This window comes from Microtus oregoni, unplaced genomic scaffold (assembly GCF_018167655.1).
Source record: "Microtus oregoni isolate MIOR12 unplaced genomic scaffold, Mior012 000001F_ref0000356, whole genome shotgun sequence".
In the NCBI taxonomy this organism is placed as follows: Eukaryota; Metazoa; Chordata; class Mammalia; order Rodentia; family Cricetidae; genus Microtus; species Microtus oregoni.
The window spans coordinates 4,926,212-4,936,363 of record NW_024543060.1 but is presented as its reverse complement, the minus strand read 5'-3'; the positions used below and the strand labels follow the sequence as shown (position 1 = coordinate 4,936,363).

Genomic DNA, 10,152 nt, shown 5'->3' with positions numbered 1-10,152 from the left:
ATGATGCCATGAACTCTAAGTTGAAGATGGACAAAAAGAAAGAAAGGCAAAGAGAAAACAATCGCGATTGATTAGACCCAGACACTTTTATTAAAACGCTGTGTGGCTTTAAAATAAGACATCCAACCCCTCTGAGCGTTCTTCTCCCCTGTGGGGGGAAAATGTATTTAGATGACCTTTAAAGAATCTTTCCGCTCTCAAGTCGTGAATGTAGCAAACGAAGAGGGAAGCCTTTTCTAAAGGGAAGATGAGGCACGCCGCCAGTAAGCATAAGCTCCATCTGTTTATAAGGTCTTGTTGGAGAGGACGCACAACGTGCACCTGCTTCGCGGGTCATTGTGCAGCGTTGCAACAGGCCGGGTGTCCCTTGCTACTTGTACACGGTCCTACCCTCCGCCACGGGTGATCGCTCCCAGACGGATCCCCGAGATCCCGAAATTGACACACTGGTTCTCAGAGCAGGTGTTGGAGGACCCGCACCGAGAGCTTGGCTAGGGAGGGCCTTGCAAGGAGGAGCCGGCACATTTCAGATGAACGCCTCCAGCGCTGGGAACCACTAAGCCGACGCGCGGCAGCTCAAGGCGTCACCAGCACCTAGGACGCCAAGCAGAGAACAACGAAGCGCGGGTCAACCCCGCACAGCTAGGCTCCGGCTGGGAGACTTGGTGCAGCGCGCATGCGCGGCACGTGCGCGCGCACCTCCCTCCCCGGGCCGCGCGCCCCGACGCTCGCCAAGGCTCGGCGCGCCGGCGGTCTTCAGCCGCTCGGGGGACCTGAGGGACGCGCGGCCGCCTGCGGGGCCAGCGGTGCAGCCGGGGAGAAGCCGGAGGCCGCCGGGGAGGTGAGTCCCGCGGCCGACGCTTCCTCCGCAGCCGGGAGGACGGGAGGAGAGCGGAGCGTGCGGAGAGCGTTGAGGCGCCCGCCCTAGCCCAGCCGCCCCTCGTCAGGCGGCGCTCGCCGCTCGCGTCGCGGCCGAACAAAAGCCCGAGGACGGCGCTGCTGAGGCGGGCGCGGAGCGGCGGCTGGCGAGGTGCCGGGCCCGAGCGGGGTCGGAGTGGGCGGCGCGGAGTTCGGGGCCGCAGCCGTGCCGGGTGGGGATGCCCCGGGAAGGTGGCGGGGCCGGTATGTCCCGCCCGCGCCGGGCAACCTGTGCGAGTGTGGACGCGGAGGGTCCCCCGCGCCGGCCGCCTGCAGGGAACGAGGCCGGCCCGAGCCGGTTTCTGTGCTCGGCGACGCGGGGGCGTGGGCGGGAGGACGATGCGCCAGGCTCTGGCGCCGCTGCTCGCTTGCTTTCCAGCAGCCCCCGGCCGACCCCTGCCACCCAACGCCCAAAAGTTGTCCCCGTGCTGCCCATCACTTTGCAAAGTCGGCGGCTCCCTTCTCCGCGCACTCCCCGGCTGCCCCGGTGGTGGTGACTCGGGGTCGCCGGATTTGCCCGGGGATGCCACGGCTGGATGATGAGCAGTTGGTGGCCTCTGGAATAAAGGCGCTGAGATGAGGGTGACGTTAAGACTGTAAACATCCCATAGGCGTCTTCTATCTTGGGACTCTTGGAGGTAGGCTTCCCCAAGGAAAGAGAAGAGCCCCCCCCCCCCCCCGTTTATCTTTTCTCCTCCCCTTTTCTTATCCTTTCCCTTCCCTTTTGTGGGTAGAAAAAGAACAAAAGCGCATGCCGTTAATTAGGCAGAAGAGACTTAAAGTTGAAAAATGCCAAGACCCGAGAGGTCTCCGGTTTTCGCCCGGTGTAAAGGAAACATGGGAATTTTTAGCATCCTTCTGAATTTCTCAGGCTGCCGAACAGACACACCAGCTCAAAATCTCCCCGTAGAAAAGTCCTTTTAGTACATCTGGAATGTTTGTTGATGGGAATTGGGTTACTTTGTAAAGCCAGTCCATGAGAGCAAGGAAACAAAGACCCAGCTGGGCTTCAGGATGTGACCTCCCTCCTCAGCCTTCTTTGGTCCTCGGTGGTGTGTTGGTGGCATAGTGGGCTAAGAGAGGACTGGATACACCCTGAGCTCTGTATTAAGAAGTCATGCATGATGGCTCATGCCGGTAATTCCAGCAATCGGGAACTGAAGCAGGAGGGTCACCGCAGCAAGCTCTAGGACAGAATAGCTTAGCTACATAGTGAACCCCTTTTCTCAGAAAGAAAGGTGGGGAGATCTCTAGACAATGCTTCCCAAGCCAACTTTGAAGCAAATCAATATCCTCTGCCCCCCTGGGAAACAGAACACATTGACTTGAACTGTATCAAACCACAGACAACATAAGGTAAAAAGATTCAGAGTTAAGGAGCCAATGAAAGAAGTGTAACTATTTGGAAGGATAAAAAGGAAAATACACTGTAACCCAGTAACCCAGTTGCAGCAAATTCCATGCTTCGCTGGACTTAGTAAAACAATGTGTAGTGTTGCACTCTGCTCCCAAGTGCTTTGAAACTCTTAGGAAAATAGGTTTTTTTTAAAAATAAAGTCTATTATTCTATTTCATCTTACTCCCCCCCCCCCCCCGCCAAATCTGGTGGTAGTGTGTGCCTCATCTCCTAGGAAGCTAACCGGTTTCCATTAATAATAATAATAAAAAAAGGGACTCTGGCGTCCTTGTCCCTTTTATTCTTTCTCCATATTTCTTTGAACTTTATTTTCTGTTTTGGGTATTCAGGTTAATTTTTCTTGGGAGTTTCATGCTTGAGATATTTGAAGTAGAAAGGCTGAGAGAAACTTAATAGTGATGTGCACATTCTTTGTATAGTACAGCATGAAACCTTTATCATCTAAGATGAGTGGAGGTTTGTGTGTGTGTGTGCGTGTGTGTTTTGTTTGTTTTGTTTTTGGCTTACAAAAGATTGTTTGTTTCCCAGGTTTACCTCTGGGGTTTGGGAATCCACCCAACTTATGTTTTATATTAGTTTGCTGCTAAAACTCTGCGATGATTTTGTACATTAAACTTCCGAGTGTGAGATCAGGTGTGGTGGCGCACACCTTCATCCCTAGTGCTTGGAAGACAGAGGCAGGAGCATCTCTGTGAGTTTGAGGCTAGCCTGGTTTCCATAGCAAGTTCCAGGACATCCAGGACTACATAAAGAGACCTTGTCTCCAACAAACAAATAAAAACCTGAGTGTATTAGTATATTGATGCTTCTGTGGACGCTATTTTTCTGAGGAGTCAGGTGGTAGGCAACAGTTCTCAGTACATTGTTACCTTCTTTTTCACTCAGTAGAGGTTGGGCAGATACAGTAAGATTCTGATGAAGGAAAATGAGTTTTCAGTGATGGTGTTTTTGTAAGGCTAGGTGCAGCAACTCTTCATTGGCTCCCAAAGACTTAGCTTGTGTCCGAAAAGGACTTTCTTTCCTTTCCGGTTTATCATCCTGGGAACCACTGGCTTTGGTGAACCGAGGTAATGCACAGTAAATGAAGCTTTTGAAGACTGTAACTCAGGGAATGAGCTTAACACATTCCAGTCTCCCCCTAATTACGTCTCAGAATAATACTTTAGTCAAAGCTTATGAAGCATACGATCTTGTTAAGGGGGAAAACACGGGGACTTGCTGTTTCCTCACAGAAGTTCAGCGTTTTGTTTTTGTTGTTGTTGTTTTGATGAACAGACTTTAATTGGAAAGGGAAGCTGGTTGGAATTTCACCTTTACTTATTTTACTTACCTTTTGCCAGAATCTGTCCATCTTCAGGACTGGGAATACAGCTCGGCTGGTAGTGCTTGACTGGCACCTGCAGGACTCTCGGCCCAGTTTCTACTGGGATGGGGGCCTGGGAAGCAAGCAAGCAGATCTGTCTTTGAACTTTCAGTTTTACAGGTTATTTTTGAAAGATTCTTTGCTTCTCTTAGTTTCAGAATTCAGTAATTTGTAAATCTGACTGAAATTTGATGCCTACCATTCCTTTTGATTCTGCATCGAGAAGTACTTTTTGGTTTATTTCTTTAAGCAATACCACTCAGCACATTAATAGATTAGAATACTTGTTGTACATAGTTGAGCATATACTTTTGTTGTATGATAGGGCCTCTCTTGGGTATATTCTCAAGAGTGGTATTGCTGGATCCAGAGGTAGGTTGATCCCGAATTTCCTGAGAAACCGAAACACTGCTTTCCAGAGTGGTTGCACAAGTTTGCATTCCCACCAGCAATGGGTGAGTGTACCCCTTTCTCCACAACCTCTCCAGCAAAGGCTATCATTGGTGTTTTTTTATTTTAGCCATTCTGACAGGTGTAAGATGGTATCTTAAAGTTGTCTTGATTTGCATTTCCCTGATCGCTAAGGAAGTTGAGCATGACCTTAAGTGTCTTTTGGCCATTTGAAGTTCTTCTGTTGAGAATTCTCTGTTCAGCTCAGTGCCCCATTTTATAATTGGGTTGATTAGCCTTTTGCGGTCTAGTTTCTTGAGTTCTTTATATATTTTGGAGATCAGACCTTTGTCAGTTGTGGGGTTGGTGAAGATCTTCTCCCAGTCAGTGGGTTGCCTTTTTGTCTTAGTGACAGTGTATGTTCATGGCAGCATTGTTTGTAATAGCCAGAACCTGGAAACAACCTAGATGCCCTTCAACGGAAGAATGGATGAAGAAAGTATGGAATATATACATATTAGAATATTACTCAGCTGTAAAAAACAAGGACTTCTTGAATTTTGCATACAAATGGATGGAAATAGAAAACACTATCCTGAGTGAGGTAAGCCAGACCCAAAAAGAGGAACATGGGATGTACTCACTCATATTTGGTTTCTAGCCATAAATAAAGGACATTGAGCTTATAATTCATGTTCCTAGAGAAGCTAAATAAGAAGGTGAATCCAAAGACAAACACATAGGCATCCTCATGAATATTAACCTTCATCAGGCGATGAAAGGAGACAGAGACAGAGACCCACATGGGAGCACCGGACAGAAATCTCAAGGTCCAAATCAGGAGCAGAAGGAGACGGAGCACGAGCAAGGAACTCAGGACCACGAGGGGTGCACCCACACACTGAGACAATGGGGATGTTCTATCGGGAACTCACCAAGGCCAGCTGGCCTAGGTCTGAAAAAGCATGGGATAAATCCGGACTAGCTGAACATAGCGGACAATGAGGAATACTGAGAACTCAAGAACAATCGCAGTGGGTTTTTTTTTTTTTAATATTTATTTATTTATTATGTATACAATATTCTGTCTGTATGCCCAAAGGCCAGAAGAGGGCACAAGACCTCATTACAGATGGTTGTGAGCCACCATGTGGTTGCTGGGAATTGAACTCAGGACCTTTGGAAGAGCAGGCAATGCTCTTAACCTCTGAGCCATCTCTCCAGCCCTCGCAGTGGGTTTTTGATCCTACTGCACGTACTGGCTTTGTGGGAGCCTAGGCAGTTTGGATGCTCATCTTACGAGACCTGGATGGAGGTGGGCAGTCCTTGGGCTTCCCACAGGTCAGGGAACCCTGATTGCTCTTCGAGCAGATGAGGGAGGGGGACTTGATCGGGGGAGGGAGAGGGAAATGGGAGGTGGTTGCGGGGAGGAGGCAGAAATCCTTAATAAATAAATAAATAAAAATAAAATGTAGAGGCTTAAAAAAAAGAATACTTGTTGTAATTAGTAAATGGCAGAAAGAAATTTAAAAGTTAGAGTGGTAGGTGGTGGGCACTATGACGCATACCTGTAATCCCAGCACTTGAGAGAGAGGGGCAGTAGGGTCAGAAGTTGGATGATAACCTTGACTAGCCCTAGTCTAGAATGTTACCAAGCATTTACAGTCAATTTTCCAACTATTTTCTGTTGCTCTGTGGAGAGCATAGTACATTTCTTGCCTTACAGAAGTGCATGAACGTCATGGCATTCATTTTTGCTTGGACCATGGAGCCCAAAACTGCTTACTCCTTCTGTTAGCTCACTAGGCTCCTTTATTCTGTTGCAGGGCTATAGATTCCTGCCCACCCCCAAAATATGCTTCAAACAACTGTTAACCTTTATTTAATGGGTTTCTGTATTTTGTCAAGCTCTTTTTGAGTTCATGATCACCTGTTTGCTGCAGGTCTGAAACTTCAGCTTAGAGCTTTTCCATGGATGAGCCTACCTTGAGAATAATGGCACATTCTCATGATTCTGATTAGAAACAGGTATTTCAGAGGCTATGGAAATGGCTCAATCAGTAAAGTACTTGCCATGTATATATGAGGCCTGATCCCTGGAACATACATAAAAGAGATTGCCTCTGTAGGGTGCACGCATGTAATCCCAGCTCCAAAGACAGGTGGATTCTTGAGACTGACTCTCCAGACAGCCGGGCTGAATCAGAGAGCCCTTGATGAGAGACCTGGTTATCTCAGCAAAACAATGTGGGCGGTGCTGAGAAAGACACCAGAGATTGACCTCTAGTCCCCATGTGCATGTTCCTGTGCATGCCCCCATGTATAGGTAATCCACTGTTGGAGGGTGATGTGGCATGTATACAATGTACTTTAAAGTGCACACAACATTTGATTGTGGTAACAGGGAACCTGAATTATTTGTGTTAAAAAACAAGTTTTGTTTTGTTTGGTGGTGTGTGTTGTATGTATGCGCGCGCGCGAGTGTGTGTGTGCATATGTGTACTACAACATGCATGTGGAGATCAGATGATAATTTTAAGAATTAGTTCACCCTGTCCTATGGGTTCTGGGGATTTAACGTCTGTCAACCAGGCCCAGTGGTAAGTGCTTTTACCTGATGAGCTGAGCTGTCTGCCTGACGTGAAAAATCCATTTAAATCATACTAAATTATCACTTTGCTTTTCCTACTATGTGCAGAAATACAAGTGGTGTATCTCTTGACTTGGTGCTTTAATTACCAGCCAATAAACTGTTCAAGTAGTATTTGTTCTTGTCTGCCAGTCAGTACACATTGGTAGATTTGAGGAATTACTTGCCTTATATAAAGACCTGTAAAATCAGGTCTTTCATAAAATTCCATAGAGCACTTATTATTTTTAATAATGCCCCTCCCCTTTAAGATGAACTTAACCATGTAGCCCAGAGTGTTCTCCATTTAAAATCCTTTTACTGAGTTCTGGGATTATAGGTGTGAACCACCACATCTAATTGAAATATCTGTGGGTTTTTTGTTTTTTGAATATATGCTTTTCTGACAGAAGTGAGTTATATATGCATAGTGTTTTCTTTACTGATATAAAAAACATCTTTGTGTTAGGTTGTATGTGTTGCCAGAGGCCTTTAATTCCAGTCCATGGGAAGCACAGGCAGGTGGAGTTCTGTGAATTCAAAGCTTGCTAGGGTTACATAGTGAGACCCTACCTCAAAAAAAAAAAAAGATTTTGTGTATATGTGTGTTTACATGTGTGAGTATAAGAGTACTCATGTAGTGGTGCATGTGTGGCCATCAGGACAACTTTGGATGTCAGTTTTTGCCCTCCATTGTTTAAGGCAGTCTTCTGCTTACTGTTGTATATGCCAGGCCAGCTGGCTCTCAGACTTCCAAGGAGTCTCCTTTCTCCTCCTATATGCCTCCCATCTCCCTGTAGGCATGCTGGGATTACAGATATGTGCTATTGTATATTGTATGTGCTTTATGTGGGTTCTGGAAATTTAAGCTCAGATCTTCATGAAAAACAGGCACTTAAACTACGGAGCCATTTTGCCAGTCATAATTGTTTTGCTTATCATTGTTATGTTATTATGCCAGTAAATATAATTCATGTTCATCTTTTGGGAGGAAGGGCCAGTGCTGGGGATTGAACACAAGGCATTGTGTATGCTAAGTATACATAACCACTGTGGTATGCTTTAAGTCATGGTCATCATTTTCAGTGTCTATATAATATTCCATCATGTATTTATACATTATTTAGCAAAATCCCTATTGATAATTTTTAAGGTTATTTTCAGTTTTTTTAAATTGTTATAAATTACCTATGCTAATGTTTCAGTTATATGCCATATGCACTTGTATGCTTCTGAAACAAATTATGAATAGGTTTGGTGGATCAAATTATATGTGCATTTAAGGGATTTTGGTATAAATAGCCATTAAAAATGACCTTTATTTTATGTGTATGGGTGTTTTGCCTGTATGTACATATGTGTACCATGTGCCTGCAGTCCTACAGAAGATAGAAGAGAGTCTTGAATCCCCTGGAACTGGAGTTACAAGTGGTTGTGAGCCACTTGCAGGTGCTGGAAATTGAACTGATATCCTTTGGAAGAACAGCATGTACTTTTCTTAAACTTCTTTTTTTATTTTTTTGTTGATATTATTGAGCTATACATTTTTTTTCTGCTCCCCTTCCTCCTTCTCCCCTTCCCTTCTACCCTCTTCTATGGTCCCCACAGCATGTACTTTTAACCACTGAGCCATCTCTCTAGCCTCATAAGTAGCCATTTCTTTTAAAAGTATCAATTAGTTTACATTCTTATCCAAAGTATTTCAAAATGTTGAAAATAACCTTTCCCTGTAATACATGTCACACTTTGTTCTGTTACTGTATTTTGTTTGTTTGTTGTTTTTTTTTTTCAAGACACAGTTTCTCTGTATAACATCCCTAGCTGCCATGGAGCTAACTCTGTAGTTTGGCCTCAAATTCACAGAGATCCACATGCCTCTGCCTCTCAAGTGCTGGAATTAAAGGCGTGCGCCACTACCGCCTGGCATCATTGTTATTTTTGAACATTTGATTGGCAAAAGTATTATGTTTGTCTTTTTTATTTGCAGTTTTTAAGTGAAGCTAAATATCACATCTTGTGTTTGTTGGCCTTTTGTACTTCTTTTGTTCTTTGGAATGTTTTCTGTTACTCTTTTTAAAAATGTTTTTTAGTTTATGTGTGTGAGTGATTGCCTGCATGTATGTCTGTGTGCCGTGTGCATGCCTGGTGCCTTCAGAAGAGGGCATTGGATCCCAAGGAACTGAGGTTATGGATAGTTGTGAACTACCATGTGGGTGCTGGGACCCAAACGAGTCTTCTGCAAGAGCAACAAGTGCTCTTAAGCCCTGAGCCATCTCTTTAGCCCTATTTGTTATTCTTTATATCCACTTATTAAATTAGTTTTAAGTAGATTATTATATATAAACATGCTTTTTTAAAAAAATATTCAGCCTGCATGTGTGCCTGCATGCGAGAAGAGGGCGCCAGACCTCATTACAGATGGTTGTGAGCCACCATGTGGTTGCTGGGAATTGAACTCAGGACCTCTGGAAGAGCAGCCAGTGCTCTTAACCTGAGCCGTCTCTCCAGCCCCCCCATGCCTTTTCTTTTAATTGTTCTTTTTTATCATAGCATTTCTCAAGACCTGATGTATAGGACACTGTAACTATGGGTAGTCCTTAGGAGGTAGTCCTTAGGCAATGTGTCTCTCTTCAGGGGAGTTAGGTAACTCAGTGGAAGTGGTAATTTGGAATCATTCCTTACCCTACTCTGGCTTGTCTTCACAGTTAGGCTCTGTGGTGACCATTTGTTGGTCATGTATTTAAGATTCTAGGGCAATATATATGGTCTTAATTTTTTTTTTTGCTATCTAAAATAATGTAGCATTGGCAAAACTGGCTGATGATACTTTTAGAACCATCTATTTTTAGTTCAGTATTGGTTGATAGAGTAGCCTTGTCAACTGCAATTCAGTACCCCAAACTCCTAATGCTGATGCTACTCTTTGACATACATTATCTCATAATTTACCCAGAGATTCCTGTGTTTGAGAAGTGATGTTCAAATCATCTTCAGAAAAAAGTATGGGTTAATTGACAGTGTTTACAATGTTGAATTAATAAGAGGTTTAATCTCCTCCCAGACCTTTCACAGCTACTTTCTACCAAGTCAGTTAATATAGAAATGTACTGCTAGCAACCAAAACACATATAATAACTTTGAAATTCTACAATCTAGTTTACAACAAATATCATTTAAACACAGTTTGGAGCAAAGGAAAAAATATTCAAAATAGAGCAATTATATCTTGTGACAGAATTCTCCAACATGTGTTGTGATAGGAGCAGCAGGGCTGCGCCCCAGCACCCTGGCCGCCTGCTAGCTTATGCCCTGAAATAATTACATGGACACTGTATTCTTTTAAACACTGCTTGGCCCATTAACTCTAGCCCTTACAGGCTAATTCTCATATCCCGATCAACCCATCTCTAATAATTTGTGTAGCGTCAGTCTTAC

At 44.5% G+C, this 10,152-nt stretch overlaps 1 protein-coding gene across 2 annotated transcripts in view; it reads left to right on the top strand.

The window, feature by feature from the left end:
- Positions 1-664: 664 nt before the first annotated feature.
- The window catches only part of Fzd3 (frizzled class receptor 3), a 70,812-nt gene continuing 61,324 nt past the window's right edge, over positions 665-10,152 (top strand). The window contains exon 1 of one of the 2 annotated variants that reach the window (XM_041668174.1): positions 665-841. The gene's annotated coding sequence lies outside the window, so the exon portion shown is untranslated. The remainder of the gene's footprint in view (positions 842-10,152) is intronic. The other variant, XM_041668167.1, reaches the window with a different exon arrangement.